This window comes from Equus przewalskii, chromosome 19, assembly GCF_037783145.1.
Source record: "Equus przewalskii isolate Varuska chromosome 19, EquPr2, whole genome shotgun sequence".
Lineage (NCBI taxonomy): Eukaryota > Metazoa > Chordata > Mammalia > Perissodactyla > Equidae > Equus > Equus przewalskii.
This window is the reverse complement of record NC_091849.1, coordinates 57,380,931-57,400,834: the sequence shown is the minus strand read 5'-3', so window position 1 is coordinate 57,400,834 and position 19,904 is coordinate 57,380,931. Positions and strand designations below refer to the sequence as shown.

Here is a 19,904-nt window from a genome sequence, read left to right as displayed (position 1 = left end):
CCCGAGGAGATTACAAAGGCATTAGGTCATGATGCAGCAGACTGCACGTCCCTACACCAATAGCTGAAAAATGTCATTGTTTTCTATGTAAAATTAATCACTGGTTCTAAATTGGGGAGGTGGGAATGGGGATTACTATTGGATAATAGTTCAGATGGAAGAGAATTTCATTGCTTATCCGAGATTGTGTTAAATAACTTCTTTTTTTAACACCAAAATGCGGGACCTCCAAAAGCAAATTCAAAGGTACATAGATGTTATTTAACTCTTCTTCCCAAATGATCTTGTGTGACTATGTAGGTGAGGAAGAATATTCCTTTACCCTCTAGGTTCTTCTGACTAGTCTAAGAATGAAATCTACATGAGACAGCATAACAGAAGAAAATCAAACAAATGTATTAATAACACGTATTCATTGGAGAAACCCCAGAAAACTGAGTAACTTTCCAAAATAGTCAAAGCCACCACCTTAAATACCATCTTCACCTAAAGACAGAGTAGGATGTTAGGGGTAGTGGTTTGGGACTACAAAGGGAAGGAAGGGAATTCATATGGAGGTGGAAAAGAAAATCTTTGGTGGACAAACATTTGCCATGCCTCGCAAAGACAGTAAGACATGGGGAGGACTTTGATCAAGCGAGCCTTGCTGGGTTCCTCCCTGTCTCCCACATCTAGTTGGTATTATACTGCAGTTACCTGTGGTGGTAGCTCCTCCCTGGAACACGCCTTCTTTCTTCAATTCTTTTAGGCAGTTAAGGGGAAGGTCAAAGTTTCTTCCTTGTTCTTTTGTTCTTAAAAATAATCAAGCCAAAGAGACACACTTAGGGTGACAAATGCTGATCCCCCACAACTGCTATGCATGTGTTAATATTCAGCCAAGAAAGCAAGTAAATATAGCAAAAAGCACAGAAAAGGAAACACTGTCTATTTTCATGTTTATTGTAAGACATTATGTGTCCTTAAAGTCTATTTTTTAGCTGTAAAATGCTTTTGAAGACACATCAATGTTGCTTGACTTTTGAGTGAATATTTTACATGTTTGAAAAATGTCATGAGACTTGCCTTCTGCTACAATCTGAGACCATTTGTATTACATTCTGTGCGTAGAGTTCTGGGGGCATAACTTGGATTGTAAAGCTTTTGTAGATCCACATTTAACCAGTTAAAACTCTGAGAGGGTTTTTTCTTTCTTTAATTTCATGCTGGGTAGAGCCTTAGAATAATACCTTCCTTAACTTTCTTAAAATACACTTTGACATTTTAATGTTTTTGTAATCCAAATTGACTGACATCAGTGAAATCCATGTTGTAAAAGGAGGAGTCCTTAGTTATTGAGTCCATCTCCTGGTCGGTCACACAAATTGGATACAAATGAACCTCTAGCCATAATTCCTCTCTCTCCCACTGAATCTTCAATTCTCTTTCCTTTAACTCCTTACTCAGTAGCTGTAACACTTGATGTGGTGACTTATACTTTTCTCCAGAAAAAGAGAAGTCCAGGTTTCCTTGAGTTCAACCCAAAGCTGGACTGAGGTTTAATTGTATTTGGTGTTTTGGGTGGCGGACTGTGGGAAACAGATATCAAGAAAAGAATTGGGAATTTCTGCTTTGTATTTGTTGTTGGGAGGATTTTATCTTTTCCCAACATTGTTAATCACTTTCTACCTTCTATATTTTTAACTGTTTTTGCTGTCACATTTAGAATATTTTAAAAACTAATAAATTAGATGATAAGGTGTTGCTAAAACTAATTAATCTACTATAGAACATTTATTTCTAAGTGAAAAATAATCAGAAACTGTGAGGAAATAATTATTACAAATTAGAGAACTGTTTGTTTAAAAGAAACTTCAAGTCTGTAATATCTGATGTGTGTGATACACTAAACAAAATTCATGAAGAAGAACTCTTTTTAGATTGTCAGATTTCATAGTATACCTGTAATTTTGTTGTTCCTGCCTCCTTTTTTTTGGAGATATTCCAGTATAATACTTAGAACGTGGTACAATGTGCATTTTTAGAGTTGAGAACATTATTTCTAAGTGTAAAAATTATAAATATTTATTTTCAACCATTTACTCCTTAAATTTGAATAGAGTACCTTTCTGCTTTCAGTTATAAAGAAAGCCAAGACTGTGTTTTCAGTCTAATGCTCTAAATATAATTCACACTGGTATGCATCTTAGAATCCAGATTGACAGATGATGACTACCGCCTGAGGCCCATGATTCAGGAGTCTGGTACCATGACAAGACTTGTCATGGCATTATCCTGGTTAGCCAGATGCCGCAATTTCTGAGTGTACAGTTCAGCAAATAGCGTTGTATACCAATTTCAAAATGTTTCAACTACCTGGTAAAAATCTTGCTTTGTATAAACAATCCTTACATCTCTCTCTCTCTCTCTGTATATATATATGTATGTATGTATATATGTGTATATATATAAAATATATCTTATATATAATATATAATTTCTTAGAACTGTTCTCAGTGTAAAAATGCTTAGATTTTACAGATAGATTGCTATGAAAACACTTTCTTAAATGAATTCCTTATTGAGTACATTCAACATCAAAATATATGAACTTCTGCTCCGGAGTGAAATGTGCGTAACATTGTTCAGAGTTCTGATTTCCAGACAGGGCGCTGAGTGCTTCATGCATCTTGTGTCACATGACCCTCAGGAAAACCCCGCTGAAGCAGATGCTCTAAATTACCCCCATTTACAAATGGGAAATCTAAGGCCCGGAGTTGTTAAATTCCTCGCTCCAGGTCACACAGCTAGCACACGGCAGCGATGGGATTAGAAGCAGCCTCAGCTGACCGCAGACTTCACATGTAACCACAGACTCTCTTGTTGCACTAGTTAGAAAATCCAATTAAACATGATGGGATGGCATGACATGAATTTCTAAATTTTCTCACTCTTTCATCTGTTTATAAAAGGTATCTTTATTTCAGTAGAAAAAGAGAGTTTTCTTTTAAAAATGACGTTTTGAAAATCAGAAAACCAAAGAAGTCAATGTTGATCTACTAAGTTTTTAATGAAGAAGGTATTAACATGATCTACTTAAAATTAAACTGAAAAGCATATTGTGCCCTTAAAAGAATGATATTTGTATGGTAGTATCTTTCCATAATGATTTCAGTAAAACTAAAATATAGAAAGTAGATTGAGAAGATTTGAATTTCAGAAAAATTTAGACAGAGATGGTGAAAGAACAGAAAAAAACACAATCGCGTAGGCATCTATACAGAAAAATATGTTGGAAATTGACTTTTCTTCACAGTCTTGATCCTTTTTACTTCCAATTAATACTCTTAACCTGTGAGAGAATGTTGAAGTATTTTATTTTAACAACTTTGACTTTTCACAGCAAAACGGTGGTGTAAATTAAGTATAGGCTTTAAAAAAACAACATTGGATTCAGTAACACAGAGAAAGGATTTTCAGGACTATGGGACTTAGTAATGGGTCCCTCACTCACATATTTCCTGTCTACTTGGCATTACATCATGTGCTCTACTTTATCAAATCATCCATACCCAATCACCTAATAACACTGACTTATGGAATCAGTTTAATTTAACATGTTGGGTTTTTTTTTGACACATGCTATCTTATTCACATTAGCTGAACCCTGGTGCCCACTGTATCATAATGATCCCGCATCTCAACAGGGGAAACATAAGAGCGCATATTCTTGCTTTGTTTGAGATGCTGCATGCAGGCAGATGGCTGTCTCCCACTGTAAAGTTCAGAGTGACAGATTTAGAATATCAGTGACTTGTGCTAGGAGAAAGCGTGTGCCTCTGACTATTAATTATAGGATTAGCATTTTTAAACGGTCCCATACTTTTTAGTGTTCTATAAAACAGTTTTATAAATAGTGCAATAAAGGAATATTTAAATGCCATACATTAAGACAGAGTAATCTTTTGTTTTATTTGATATCCTGTCTGTGTATATTCCATATATGCTTAAAGGTCAACTGTACTGAGTAAATTGCAAAGCTAGAAATAAAACTGAGAGGTTTTACTAGGTGTTTTACTTGTTATTTATATATATATAAAGAAAAGACTGCTTTAATGTCTGCCTTTGTTTTTATCATAACTGGAATATATTTTAAAGGCATATTAGTCTGAAATTATTTATTAACTTTAGATCAGGTGGCTGAATGTCAGACATTCCAGACCCAAGAAGGCAGGGAAATGGAGCATCAGTCAGCTTCTTATCACCATGATTTATCTCCTCTCCAAAGAACTGATGGTCTACAGCATCAGAAAAGAGCCATGAAGTGGGTGTTGGCCTTTTCAAACCTGATACCCGTGTCTGAAAATCTATCTTTCAAATCAGAGAGCAATGCTGCATATTTATTAGTAAATGGCAACCGCTAAAATGTTAAGATGTTAAATTGAAAATGGGTGTTAAAGTGAAGTCAAGGACAGGGGCTGCAGGAGGACAGGGTTACCTGTCATCAAGGATGGAGCATTGCGGCTCTGGAGGAAGGGGCGGGCTGAAGGGCGCCGGTCTTGCCTGCTTCTCCACTAGCAGCTGTTGCTTTCTCCAGCAGGGAGCACTGTGTTCAGTTGGCAGAAAAAGACAGCTCCCCCTAGCCTGGCACTTGAAATTAGGTAAAACTAGTTCATCATCTCTCTGCTTGCATTGGTAATACTCCAGAAATTTCCATCTAGGAAGAGGAGGGAATATATATACCCCTCTGTACATCAAAAAAAGATATTTATTTTGTCTTGTTTATTGCCTTGACTAACGTTGTTTTATTCCCCTAAAATTCAACACACCCGGTTAAATAAACATGAGTTGAATACTTAGCATGAATAAGGCATGGAGTTAGTCACTGGAGGTAGTATGAAGATGAAGAAAGCATATTTTTGTCCTTAAGTTTGCAAGTAGCTGTTAGCATGGGGTGTGGAGTCGGGGATGCAAGGATGAGAAGACGAGCTTAACACAAAGGTCAGCTGGAATCTCCCATTTCCCTCTTTAAAGCCCGTAATCTCAGCTCTGCATCACCCCCTCCCCAGTTTATTTTACTTAGGACCTGTGTTAGTTTTATATTGCTTCCTTAACGATTTATCACACAATTTAGTGACTTCAACAGCATAAGTTGATTATCTTACAGTTCTGCAGGTCAGAATTCTGACTCGAGGCTCACCGAGCTAAAGTCCAGGTGTGGGCAGGGCTGCGTTCCTTCCTGGAGCTTCCCGGGTAGAATCTGTTTCCTTGCCATCTGGCTTCTAGAGTCTGTCTGTATTCCTCGCCTCATGGCTCCCTTCATTCATTTTCAAAGCAAATAACAGTGGGTCTAATCTTTTCTATATCACGTCACTCAATCTATGCCTCCACCTCCTTTTTCTATATTTAAGGACCCTTGTGTTTACACAGAGCCTGCTTGGATAATTGAGGGTCATCTCTGTATCACAATGTTGACGGATCAGCAACTTTAATTCCAACTTCAACTTTAATGCATAGACTCTAGGAATTAGGATGTGGACATCTTTGGGTGGGGAGCTTACTCTTCCTGCCACAGGACCTCTAGTCATTCCTCAGGGGATTTATGTGGTCACATAATAGAAAAGGAAGTTTATTAAATGGATATCTGGTGCTCATAGAATTGAGGGAAGTGCTTGAAAAAGGTACTAGGAAGGAGGCTATGGAGGGCCAGTCAACAGGGAGCAGACTGCTGCTCATCCAGGAACAGGTGGGGACATCACCATCACTCAAGAGAGGCTCATACCGTTATCATGTTCTAAGTCACTTGCTCAAGATTCAGGGTCCCAAGAAATACTTTGAAATTGTCTAATTGGCAAAACTTCAACCATATGCTAATCCATTGCCTGAGCAGAGAGGAAGTAGAGGGACAAGAGGAGTTATCTTTTACTTTAGGCTTCTAGCATATTAACCAGACCACATGATCTACCAAGATCCCAAACAATGGGCATCTTCTTAAAGTCCGCACAAACGTAGTCCTTCACACAAAGCTTTCACAGCACACATGCACATGTGTGTACACACAGCTTAAAATCAAGCACTAGTTTTTTACTTAAAAAGTCTTCAGATATTTCCCTTCTCTCTTCTCATCACTCTCGTATTTTATGTTTTCCCCTTATATTTCTGATGTTTTATTCATTTATATTGCTGATTAGTTTGGGGAAATTTTTTGTTGCCATTCCTCCTGCAAACACACCACAAAGAGCTTATTAAAATGTTTTCATAAACAAAGATTGTTCCCTTCTTACATCTAATTTAGGTAGTTAAGAAAATTATTCCATGGAGAAAGTGGTGTCTGAAATGGTACTTAAAAGTATGAGTTGAAGGAAGTAGAATGAGCAAATACATGAAGGGGACGAGAGTTGTCTAGTTTGGCTTGGAAGTGGGGCACATGTAGGATCAGCTGAGAATTAAAGCTGGAAATTCGTGTGGGACCCATACTGCAGAGAGGCCTAAATGCAGATTAAAAATATTAAATTCATTAGCAATGGCTTTCAATGGGAAAAAGACCTAATGATCAGAGCTTGCTTCAGAATGATGAATCTGAGAGAAGAATTTAGGAAGAATTACAGTGGGGAGGAGAGTAAGGCGGGCAGGAAAATTGAAACGTAATTTCAACGGGCTAGGAAACAGGGTGAAAACTCTTTTAACCCTAATGTTTCCTAATAATCTGGAAATATAACAGATCTTTGTGTTCCCTAAACAGAATATAGTTTAGATTTTTTTATCAAAAACTTAGAGGCTGAATAAGGCTTGTATCTTTTAATGTATTATTTTGTGAAGAAGAAAAAGTATGACATGAAACGTGATTATATGAGACAAGTCACACCAAAGATCCATTTTTCTCCCCATTCTTGCACTGGCTTCTGTCTCATCTGTCCACAGAAAAGCTGAATCATATGTGGTAAAACGTTATCAGGGCACAAACATCATGGATAATAAAGCAAATGATATGGGCTTATTCTACAAGAGGTTAGTGACCAGCTAGCTAACCATTTACAAGCGTATGTGTATGTGCACACTGAAAGTATGATTCATCTCATCTTTCTCACTTCACTGCTAAATTCCTCAAGAACCACGACTTCATTGTATGCAAACGGATTTGTTTCTAACAAATTTATCTCACACACAGATGTTTAAAACATGAAATATTATTAAAGCATGTTTAGGATCATTCTTGGGCTATCAAAATAATTTACAATTGGAAAATACTTTAAAATTAAACTAGTTGAAACTAGCATTTTACAGGGGTTGAAACAAAGTTCAAGAACAATGACTCACGGGAACCACTAGTTAACGGCAAATCTAGAACTAGAATACAATGTCCATGTTCCAAATCCAGCATTTGATCTGCCACAGCGAGTGTCCTCCAAAGTTCTTCAATGTAGATTCCAAGTTGAACTGCAAGAAAAACATATTCATTGGCCTTTACTTGAGATCGACAATTGTATTAACTTAGATAAATTAAGACAGTATCTAATGACTTCAATTGTAGCAGCTTCTCTCTCTCTCTTTCTTTATATGATAGATAAATGCAGACTGTGGACAAATAAACCTGACATTTGATGAGTTTACTAATGGTCCTTTTAAATGACAGGCATGTTTAAAAGTATTTTCTTCCCTAATGTAAATCTGCTTATGAAAATAAAAAGAAGAAAAGTTGATTAGAATTCTTTATACTGCTGCCTCTATGTAATTACATTAAGGTGATAATGTTTAAACAGAAGTAATAATTAGAAAAAAGTTAGTATGCAGTGATCACAAAATACTTAATTTTTTATGGTGCTATAGGAGCTCTGTCCAATAATATAATGCAAGGCACATATGCAATTTTTTATATTTTCTTGTTGCCATGTTAAAAAATGAAAAACAGACAGAAGAAATTAATATTAATAATGTATTTTAGTTAGCCTAGTATACCCAAAATGTTATCATCTCAACAATATAAAAATATTATTGACAAACTTCGAATTCTTTTTTTCGTACTGTCTTTGAAATCTAGTGTGTTACTTTACACTTAGAGCACATTTTAATTTGAACTAGTCACTTTCCAAGTGCTCAATAGCCACATGTGGCTGGTAGATACCGTTTTGGACCTCACAGTTCCATCTGACTAAAGGAAAATGGCTTACAGTTGTGATGGTGTTGCTGGTACAAAGAATTGAGATGGGGAGAAAATGAAGAGACTTTTCTACTTAAAGGTTTGATTAGAGTAGAATGTGAGAAGACGGAAGCAGTTGAAGTTAAAGAAAATCTGTCAAAAGACTGAATTATGCAATTCATTAACATAGTAAGCCTTAAAAACTCATTTATAGAACAAAGTCTAGAGCACTCATTTTGATCTCTCTTCTCTTAACCATCTATACTTATATGATCTGCCTGTTGTTAGATCAGATGACCCATAGAATCCTGAAGCCTTAATCTATACACTGATAGTTGCCAGATCTATGGACAGTCCTGACCTTTTGCTGCAGGTCAGAGCTACATGGTACACTTGTGTGTTAGACAAGGCCTTTCACACAAAAATGGACCATGAATCTTCTCCAGAAATTCTCTCTCATTCTTACAGTAGTATATTAATTCATTTATAAACTAAGTTAGATGGAGTCATTCATCCACATTTCTACCATAAATTCTTTGCATACTTACTATATGCTAAGCACTACCTCAAACCCTGGTCATACATTGATGAGTAAGATGAACACACTCCCTGTCCTGTGTCATGTACAAGAAGCATAAGCCAATAAAGAAGTAAATAGTCAAATATATAATCCAAAACTGATATACAAACTTGGAAACAGAGCACTATAATAAAGAAGAACGGAGTGGGGTACAGTGGGAGTAGAGAAAGACCTATTTACAAATCTACTATGAAGAAATGCCATTTAATCCAAAACTAAAAAATGAGAAGGTGCCAGTCTTTTCAAAAGCAGAGAAGAGAATGTTCCAGAAAAAGAGAATATTGTGTTATCATGAAAATTAATATGTAAGAATGACTTTTTACCAGATTCTTCCTAAGAGAAAACTATAAGTATTAATAATTTTCTTAGACTAAGATGAGACAGAAACAAATTAAAGAAGAGAAAAACAATTTCACTGATTTCATTTATTTATTTATTCAAATTTGCAGTGGGCCAATTGTTCCTGGTCTCAAGAAATTTAGTAAAGTTTTATATAGTCAGAGTCTAAATATAAAGGCTATTTTCTCAGTTACCACAGTCCATACTCTTTCAAAGAAAACATCAAGCTTTTCCATAGGAGAATATATTACCAGATAATTAAATTAATAGGCTTAGTTAAATTCTATCTCATTATTCGTCATTTTAACATTTTAAATAATGTAAAAAACTACACTGATACTTTCATATTATAACATTTACAAAGAAATAGTAAAAATTTGAAAAAAAAAATCTGTTTCCTAGTTAACTAGAGAAGATTAGTGCAAATAATTGAAGGATATAAACTTGGATGATATGAGAATAGACCAACAGTAAAAACAAAGGCTAATGTACCTGCCCTGAAATGTTATTGTATGGTGACAACACAAAGGACTACATGGCCAGAGCTAATCAAGAGTGAATTATGTGGAGCCAGCCTGATAGCCTAGTGGTTAGTTTGGTGTGCTCCACTCTGGTGCCTGGGTGCAGTTCCCAGTCTTGGAACCACACGCTTGTCTGTCAGTAGCCATGCTGTGGCGGTGGCTCACATAGAAGAATCAGAAGAACTTACAACTGTATACAACTCTGTACTGGGGCTTTGAGGGGGGGTGGGGGGGAGGATGAAAAAAAGAGCAAGATTGGCAAGTGTTAGCTTAGAGCAAATCTTCCCATGTCAGGGTGGAGGTAGGGGGGAGAATGATTTCCTTACTGCAAACATCAAAAAAAAAAAAAGAGTGACTCATATGGTCTCTGGAAATTGATATTCAGGCAAGTATTTTCTTTAACATGTGATGTGACAGGAGAAAATTAATAGAACTTGTATTTAAGAGGCAACTTTATGCCTTTACTCATAAATATAATTTTATTAATGAAATTGGGAACCACCTGAGCAAAAGAATTTATCCCTTAAACTGTCTGTCCTTGAAATACTACATTGATTTCAATTGCTTTGATCTATTTTGTTAAGGTGTCTCTGTAGATATCTCTTTATTTTCTATTCCAAGATCATAGCTATGGATATGAATAAATATGACTAGATGTGGAAAGATACAGAAATTGAAACCAATCGTCACACATATGTGTGTCACCATTTGCCTGCAGTTTCCTTTGTTGCATATGGATTAAAAATGAGGAATGGATGCTTTGTATAATCTTGGTGTTTCTCTAGGTTAACATCAGGTGTAGTAATTAAGAAATAAGAAAGCAACAGATGATAAGAGCTAATAATTTCCATTTCACATTTGGTACATACCATACTAAGCTCTTTTCATGCATTTTCTCTTTCAGTCAGCATAGCAACTGTGAGTCAGATAATACTTTAGTAGTCAAAGTTATTTTTGTTTCCAAGTTATAGACATCAACTCAATAAATAATAGCTAACATTTATTGGATGCTTAATATGTCTTAGGTATTGTTCCTAATCTTAGCCTGGAGTGACTCATTTAATCTTCATGAATAAGTATTATTTTGAAGTAAATAATATTCTATCCTCATAATACAGGAGGAAAATGGAAGCAGACAGTTGAAGTAACTTGCCCATGGTTACTCAGCCAGTAAATTCTGGAATTGGGATTTAGATCTATGTTCTTAAAACTATCCTTCCTATCTGATCCAACGTAAGCAAAGATAGAAACAATTATGGTGAAAATATAAGAGCAGCACCTCACAGAACCCCAGAAAGGGAATTTGAAGGTGTTTCCAGAAAGGAACTAGAAGTAGGAACAAAAGCACAATGGGTGCCTTCTCTGTCAGAGGCATGGCAGTTTCATTCTTCGCACCTTCTCCTAGCTGACAAGTGCATGTGAGCCAATGTGGTAGAGTCCTTCCCCCCGTCGGAGGCTGAGTCTTTCTTGGATTGACTCTGGGGAAAGAAGGGTGGCTAAGGTGACTACCCCTAGGTCAATCACTGTTGCCAAAAATCTGGCACAAAAAAGTGCCAGCCTGGCTGCCGGAGGAGCAGCTCTCTGAGCCACCCTGCAGATCAGAAAGCAGCTGCCCACAATGGCAGGCTGGTAATACATCACAACATGGGTGAGCTACAACTGTTAATATCCCCATTCTACTGATGGAGAAACTGAGGCACAGAAACAGTAATTTGCTGGGTCGTGCAGTGATCAGCAAAGCCAGAACTCAAACCAAGGTGTGTTTGATGCCAAAAATTGTTCTTTTAACCACTAAACATGTCTGTTTGAACATCTCCCTTAAAAAGCAGGGTATAAGAATTGAGACAATGCATCTATAGTGACATAGCAATGCATTTAGTTTATTAAATGACCTGACTTGACAGGTTATTCTCAAGAATAATTTAATATCTCCGAGCGTCAACTGAAGATATTTTCTACCAGATTTCTCTTCCCCTTGTTTTGTGACAACTTGGACATCTCTCATGGCTTTCAGATCACTTGCAGGTATTAAAAAGTCTAATCCAATTTAAAACTTCACTCCCATACCCGAGGTGAAGCTATCCACATCCTCCTGTCCCTCCTCTTGAGCCACCTGCTCCCTAACACTAGAGTCTGCAGGGTCAGATGAGGGTAGAAGGAATCAGAAAAAGCATCGGGCATCTTATTCCTCAGCAGGTACTGGGTGTAATTCTGCATGGCAGCAAATGCATTCTGTCTCCAGCGCATCCATAGTTGGTTGATGATTCCCTGCAACACATTTGCCTGCCGTGCTCTCAGCTGATCTCTTGCAAATTCCCTCTGGCAACTGTCAGGGAATACATTTCCACCCTTTTTGGCTGGTGCACCTGATGCAGTGGACATCTGCTTGGACAAGGTTCTCCCCAGATGGCTTGCGCATGGTTACCTTCCTTATCATCAGTTGGATCTCAGAAAGGCTTCTACCAACTAGCAGAAGTGCAAATAAACTCATGGGTGAATCCTCCTTCTCCTCATCAACTTTGCAGGATGCTCCAGCCCCCTGGAGGCCTTCTGGATTCTCCCAGCAACAGTCAGGCCCCAGTGTCCATTCCATACCTCCCAATGCCAGGGACACATGTCACGTTCTCCCAAGAGCTCTCTCCGCACAGAGAGGAACAGAGGAGGTCCGAAAATTGCTTCAGCTCTGCTGTCGTGCATCTAGCTATCCACAATGTTTGAGTGTTCTATGACATTTTAACATATTTACTTAACCACATCTTTAACTTCTGTGAATAGTAGTATGTATTTACCCTATCCATACTCTGGAATATGTGGAAGTATATCCTTTGGAATGTGCAATTTCATGCAGAGTTGTGTAGTCATACTTCTCTCTACTGCTGTAAAAAAAGGATGGAAAATGGTGACTATAACTAGATGCATTTTATGACACCATAAAACAACTATGGAAGTTTTCTACAGTTTGAGCTTTTTAGTAACAATATTTTTGCTTTTTCACAAATTTCTAACACCTGGTTTAAGAAGGCATCAAACAGCCCTCTCTGCTGTGAATTTCCATGTGCAGCACATCTGACATTTTCTCAGCAAAAAAATGCAAAAGAACCACTTAAAATTAGTTCTCATATTCAAATTAGCATGTACAGTGCCAAAACTGTGCTCTGGAAAGAACCTGTACACAGTTAATGTTTGGGGAAATGCAAAGAATGAAAACAAAAGGAAAAGAAGGCAAAAAATCAAAGTGAGCTTTCTTATGCATTGAGTTTGTATTTTTTCTGTTTCTTTTCTAGCTAGAAACTTGAGAACTATGCACATTTTCATGTTAAATTGATTTAAAGTTCACTTTTTGCAAAGGTGATAAAAAGGTATTATATATGAATATCCAAAAGGATTACTGTGTAATCACTTGAAAATAGCCAACATGGAGAATTGCTAAAAATGATGAATGTGTGACTCTCGACACAATTAGAGTTTGTGAAATCAACCATACCATTGTTCAGATGTTTGAACATGTGTTTGAAAGCCCAAAGCATATCTGTATAGCATTGTTCCCTGTTGTAGAACAACGTTCTGTTTATTTCAAACCCATTTGTATTATTTAAAAAAAAGGAATCCACATATATCAGGTTTATTTACATTTAGATCATTTGAAATTCTGTCTTTTAAAATGCCCTTTAAGGTTTCACTATTTATGTATTTTAAGGTATTGACATTCCACATTGATGCTTCATCAGTCTCTGGATTAGAGTATTATATTTCTGCCTTTTAACTCAAAGCCAGGAACTTTGGTGATAATGGCGACCCTCATGCAAATTCCAGTCACTATTCATATACAGGTTTTCGTCACATTCAGTAAATATAATCATTTATATTAATTTACAAACCTAAGACTTATTTGGTCTTGCACATATCAAACACATCCGTTTCCTATTCTGATCCATCTTGCTCCATATTGCTATTCACTTGGAAAGTGAGTTTTGAAAGTGAGCATATTTCCATCTGTCTTTAAAGTAGAAACTCTCTCAGTTGAGCTTATTATGACCTCGCTTGTTCTGCTCTTATTTATTCTTCCAAAATTATGTGACATTTTCAAACTTTAGAAGGGACTCTAATGCAAACACACTCAGCAAAACACATTCCACATAAAGAAATGATTCTTTACTTAGTTGTAATGGGGTAGATAACACAAGTCACCCTCAGTTTAGGGAAGAAAATAACATCCTCCAGGCCAAGATGTATCTCATTGATTGTTAAGGCCTTCTCTCTATAGTCTTTGCTTGTCTGTCACTGTCGATTATTACACTAATTAGACCATCTGAAGTTTAAAATGATCCTTTGCTGTCTGTAAAGATTTATGCCCCTTCTCATGTGGTTTGTATAAGCATAAGCGCGTCTTGATCCGGTGCTTTGGTATAAGCATAGATTAAATGGGCCCGAGACAAAGCCTGTGACCTTTCAGTGAACACTCTCTCTGGACCTAAGTTTAGTCTATCAATGCCCTTTGGTTAAATTCTTCAACCAGCTGTAAATACAAAATATTGCCAGAGCATTCACATATATATGCAATCAGCATTGCCAGATAAAACAAGATTCCCAGTGAAGTTTAAATTTCAGAAAAATAATAATGTTTTAGTATAGGTATGTACCAAATATTGCATGGGGCATGCTAATCTACAAAATAATCTGTTATTTATCTGCAATTCAAATTTAAATGGATGTTTTGCATTTTATTTCATAAATCAACACTACAATCATTTCCAGGAGATTATGCCTTAAAAATTAGCTTAGTAGAAGGGCCAGCCCTGTGGTGTAGTAGTTAAGTAGTTAAGTTCAGGATATTCCACTTCAGCAGCCCAGCCAGGTACATGGGTTTGGATGCTGGGCATGAGGACCTACACCACTCGTCATCCATACTGTGGCAGGAACCTGAATATAAAGGGGAGGAGGATTAGCACAGATGTTAGCTCAGGGCTAATCTTCCTCAGCAGGAAAAAAAGAAAGAAAGAAAGAAAAAAGTCAGCTTATTAGAGCTGGAAGGAACTTTAGAAATGGTTTGGGTCAGGGGTCAGCAAACTTTTTCTATAAAGGGCCAGATAGTAAATATTTTAGGCTTAGTGGGCTACATAGGGTTTCTTTCATGTATTTTTCTTCCTGTTTTTTTTAACGACTCTTTAAAGATGTAAAAAACAGTCATACACTCAAAAAATCACTCACAAGTTGAACAGAAGCAAGCTGTGGCCTGGATTTGGTCCAGAGCCATCCTTTGCCAACTGCTGGTTCAGGTCCTCACCTCTGGTCTTACACAGGACCCTCAAATGCTTTGCTCAAATCAGGAATTGGCATTTGTATAGCTTCCCTTGATCTGCTTTGCAACCTTAGATCAGCATAAGTTGTTGTTAAGGAAAGTGCTGGCTCCGAGTTTCTATATTCTCACAAATCATCCAGCTGAACATGTTTGTTCACATCTGAAAATCAATCTCATCCACATATCTGAAATGCATACATTCTCCCTTATGGTGCAAGGATTTCTTATCTCCAGTCCTCTGTGCTCTCTTACTTTCTTCACAAAAATATGGGAGTTAAACTGACTAGTTCTGAACAGACTTGAAAAAATCTCTTAAGGTGGTTGAAAAAGTACTGGTTTCTAGTCCAGATGGGTAACTTCAGATAAACTATTAATACCTTTCCCAAACATGAAATAAGCATTCATCATTCATTCTTTTTGGAAATGTTTATTAGGTGTCTCCTAAGTACCAATATAAGAGTTTATGAAAGTAAAAATAAAAAGAAAATGTCGTCTACTTAGGATCCCCTTCTTTCCACCACCCCCATTTGGTCTGTGCTAACTTGCCCTTCCTCTGATCTCTTAGCCTCTGAGTTCTTAGATCTGCATTCAAACTTAGATCCCCACCTTAGGCTGACTTCACAACCTTCCCAACTTCCGTTAAGCATTCTCAGTAGCAGTTTTCCTAAACACCTTTGATTTTGGGAACATATTCTGCTTCACGTGAGTCTTTTTCCTTTCTTCAACATCATCCCAGAAAGTCTGATTTAGGCGGAAGAGAGCTGCATAGACACGTCAAGTTCAGGGACCATGTTTGATCAATGAACATAGGCATCAATCGATATTTAATAACCTTTATAAGATGTATCATTATTATTGCTAGTGTTGATCTTCGCGTTGGTGTTTTCCTCCTTGTCTGAGCCTACAAGTTTAAACTGCTTTAAACTGATGAGTAGCTCTTGCTACACTATCAGATTGAACTCAAATTTTCTATTTACGGCACCTTAGCTACTCTTTCCAATTTTAAAACTGTTCTCCCTGAAGAAGAATTAGAATCAAAACAAATATCATGTTTCCCAAGTGATCTCCTAGTACGACATTAAGCATTGATCTATCCAATCCTAAGGATAGAGAGTTAGATAGCACTAATTATATATGTGTGTGTGTTAATATGCACATATACATGTGTATTTTTAACATATCCATAAAACAAATGTAAATTCTAATCATTTAAAATATTAGCATTTTTGTCACATTTATTTTGAAATTTTGCCTTCTGGAAATTATTTTTCAGTGTTCGTACTATTTTTTTTCTAATGATTCTTGATTATATATCTTGTCATACATCTTTTATTCATGACTTTTACAAATCTGAGCTTATCAGTAAATTATTTGTATAGTCCTGCTTGTGTAATTATGTACTTCCAGATTTTCTCTTTAGATGAGATTATTTGAAAATGCACAGAGGCCATTTAACTCAATAATTTTTAATTTTTCTTGGGCTGTATTATTTTGGCGAGGATTAAACAATATTATGTCTATTTTATATTATATGAATTATAAATTTAAAAAGGTTATAAATATATATGCACATATCTAAATTAAATTAGATAAGTTTAGCAAGACCTCAGCTAAAGAGAAGAGAGGGTGGACGTCTTCCACATGGAATAAAAATAGGCTTCATGAAATTGACCAACTGACCAATGGAAACTGAGAGTGAGGGTGGTCTTCTGTTGGTGGGGTGGGAAATGCTTTTAGGTGCTGCTTGAACTGACATGATGTGACATTTTATTACCCAAGAAGAAAACCATTCTCCTATCGATTGTCTTTTGATCCTTCACATTAACTAAAGTCTCAATTTGGTGCTGCTATATCTTTAAAATGTCTACATTTGCCATTGTTTTTTCAAAACTAATAAGTGCAGGGGCCGGCTCGGTGGTGTAGCAGTTAAGTTTGTGCCCTCTGCTTCAGAAGCCCATGGTTTGCTGGTTCAGATCCTACGCACCACTTATCAAGCCATGCTGTGGCAGGCATTCTACATACGAAGTAAAGGAAGATGGGCACGGATGTTAGGTCAGGGCCAATCTTCCTCAGCAAAAAAGAGGAGGATTGATGGCAGATGTTAGCTCAGAGCTAATCTTCCTCAAAAAAAAATAAAAATAAATAATAAGTGCAGATCTCAGATTTAGAACCTTGGGAGAAGATAAAATATCAATCTAGATTTTAATCGTTGTAATCATTTTTATAGTTACTGTTATGGATTGAATTGTCTCCACTCAAAATTCATGTGTTGAATCCCCAACTCCCAGTGTGTTGTGTACATGTGTGTGTATGTGTGTGTGTGCATGTGTATCATATTTTCTTTATCCATCCATCTGTTAACAGAAACTCAGGTTGTTTCTGTATCTCGGCTACTGTGAATAATGCTGCAATGAACATGGGAGGGAAGATATCTCTTTGAGATCATAATTTTATTTCCTTTGAATATATACCTGGAAGTGGGATTGCTGGGTCATATGGTAATTCTATTTGTAACTTTTTGAGGAGCCATCATACTCTTTGCAATAATGGCTGTAACAAGTCACATCCCCAACAGGGCGCAAGGGCCCCCTTTTCTCCACTTCCTCACCAACACTTGTTATCTCTTGTCTTTTTGCTGACAGCCTTGAAGTTTTATCTCATTATGGTTTTGGTTTGTGTTTCCCTGATGATTAATGATGTTGAGCATCTTTTCATATCCCTGTCAGCCATTCGTATATCTTCTTTGTGCAGTATGGTGACTACAGTTAATAATCATGTATTGTAAACTTGAAATTTGCTAAGAGAACAGATATCAAGTGTTCTCATCACAAAAAAATGTAGTAACTATGTGAAGTGATGGATATGTTAATTAGTTTGACTGTGGTAATCATTTCACAATGTACACAAATATCGAAACATCACATTGTACACCTTAAATAAATACCATTTTTATTTGTCAATCATACCTTACTAAAACTGAAAACAATTTCTAAATGAGAAAGAGATGATTAAGTTAAAATGAGGCTGATACGGTGGAGCCTAATCCTATCTGACTGGTGTCATCGAAAAGAGGGGAAGTTTAGACACAAAAGGAGGCACGGTGGGTGGGCAAACACAGAGACTGCTTGAGGTCACAGTGAGAAGGTGGCCACCTGCAAGTTAACGAGAGAGCCCTCAGAAGACACCAAATCTACTGACACCTTAATATTGGACTTCCAGCCTCCAAAACTGTGAGAAAATAAATTTCCGTTGTCTAAGCTACTCAGTCTTTGGTATTGTATGGCAGCCCTAGCAAACTAATACAGTTTTCAACCAATTTTGAAAATGCTAATGTATCTGTTTACCATAGTAATATAAAGCTACCTTTTTAAAATAAATTAGCTTATATGAAAAGATAAATAAATACAAATAAATGATAGTAGTGCTAATCAGCTTGAAATTTAGAATACGTACAAAATGAGTTGCAATATACACAATGGGAACACCAAAATATAGAAGTACGTTAGGGAAAGGTGATCAAAGACACAGAAGATTGAGTTATCAAATGGACAGAAGTAAATTAGAATAAGGAAGTCAAAGGAGGAGAGAGATCCAAGACTCAACACATTTCAATTGTGTAAAACACAAAGATCAAGGAAAATAAGGGTTTAAAAAAGAACATTGGATTTGGCATTAAAAACAGAGCCACAGCTAGAATTTGAGGAGATGAATTGAAAAGAAGGTGAGACAGTGGTTAAGCAGAAAGGAAAGAACTAGGGCAGGAGCTGAAGGCAGGAGGAGGACCTGGAAAAGATTTTTCTATTTTAGGAACAAGAGCTGCAGCTCTTAAAAGCAGAAAGGAAGGAGCTAATGAGAAGAAAGATTTTGATATAAAAAAGTGTAATATTGGAGAAGTGAGATCCTGAAGAAGTATGGAAGAAAGAACAGAACTGATAATAGGATAGAAAACCTGCCAGCAGAAAATTAAATGGAGGTAAAGCATGAATGACATTTAAGATTGCATGGTCATTTATTGCAAACATGAATATACGTTATCTGAAGAATTGAGAATTGTGTATACAGTATTGATATGAAGAATCAAGTTCATGGTTAGACACAACTATGACAAATATTTCAGCTTAATCAATTCTCAGGATCCATAGGAGTGAAGGGGATTAATTTGAAGAATGAAAGAGAAGGAAAGAGAATTTCAAGAAATGACCACTATAATATCACATTTATTAATCTCTATTTGAAATATAAACCTTGCATTATTTATATAGCATATGTATTACTAGAAATAAGTATATATTTATAGACTGATAGAATTGCTCTTAAACCTCCAATCTGTCAATATCATTATAATTTAAAAATTTTAAGAAATATGACCTTAAAGAGTGGCTTTTAAAGTGAAAATGGATATGGTAGTTGTTAAGCAGAATTTTATTTTCTTGGTATTTGCATTATTTATTAGTTTGTTAATTTTAGATAGTAAAAGTGTTCCCTCAGCTGAAAGTCAACAGGAAATAGAGTAGCACAATGAAGGAGCAATAAGATAGTAGAAGAAGATGAAGTGGACCAGCCACTTCCTTGTAAGAGGACATTAGTGTGTATTAATCAATATGGCGGTGCTTTTGTCTATTCAAAATGTTTACTGAATGCTTCCTATGAGCCATTACAGTGCACAGTGCACCTCAGAAGATAGACCTTCTCTGATGGTGATGTAATTTTTGCACATTTACTCCTACTTCCTTTCCCTTTTTTTCCCATAATGATGGTCACAGTTAGAACATTTCAATTAAATTAACAATAGCATTACATTCAAATGTTCACTAAATCATATTAAAATACCTCATTGAGAGAAACTAAATGTAAATACAAATGTAACCCAAAGTGCTATCACACATCACAATCACTGCTTTTAGATTTCTTTTCTTTTATGTTTATATTTTACACCATTTTTTGTAATTGTGGCCTTAAAATTATCCCATTATCTGAAATTCAAAATTTCATTTGAATAGTTATTTAAAATTACTATAATATGCCATCTCTGTTGCTCCTTTTCTGTGGCTA

The 19,904-nt window shown here is 36.3% G+C and overlaps 1 protein-coding gene across 1 annotated transcript in view; it reads left to right on the top strand.

Annotated features, from left to right (window-relative positions):
- Positions 1-19,904, top strand: part of LOC103546271 (protein eyes shut homolog) — a 1,017,652-nt gene that overhangs the window by 626,901 nt on the left and 370,847 nt on the right. The gene's annotated exons all lie outside the window — the stretch shown is intronic.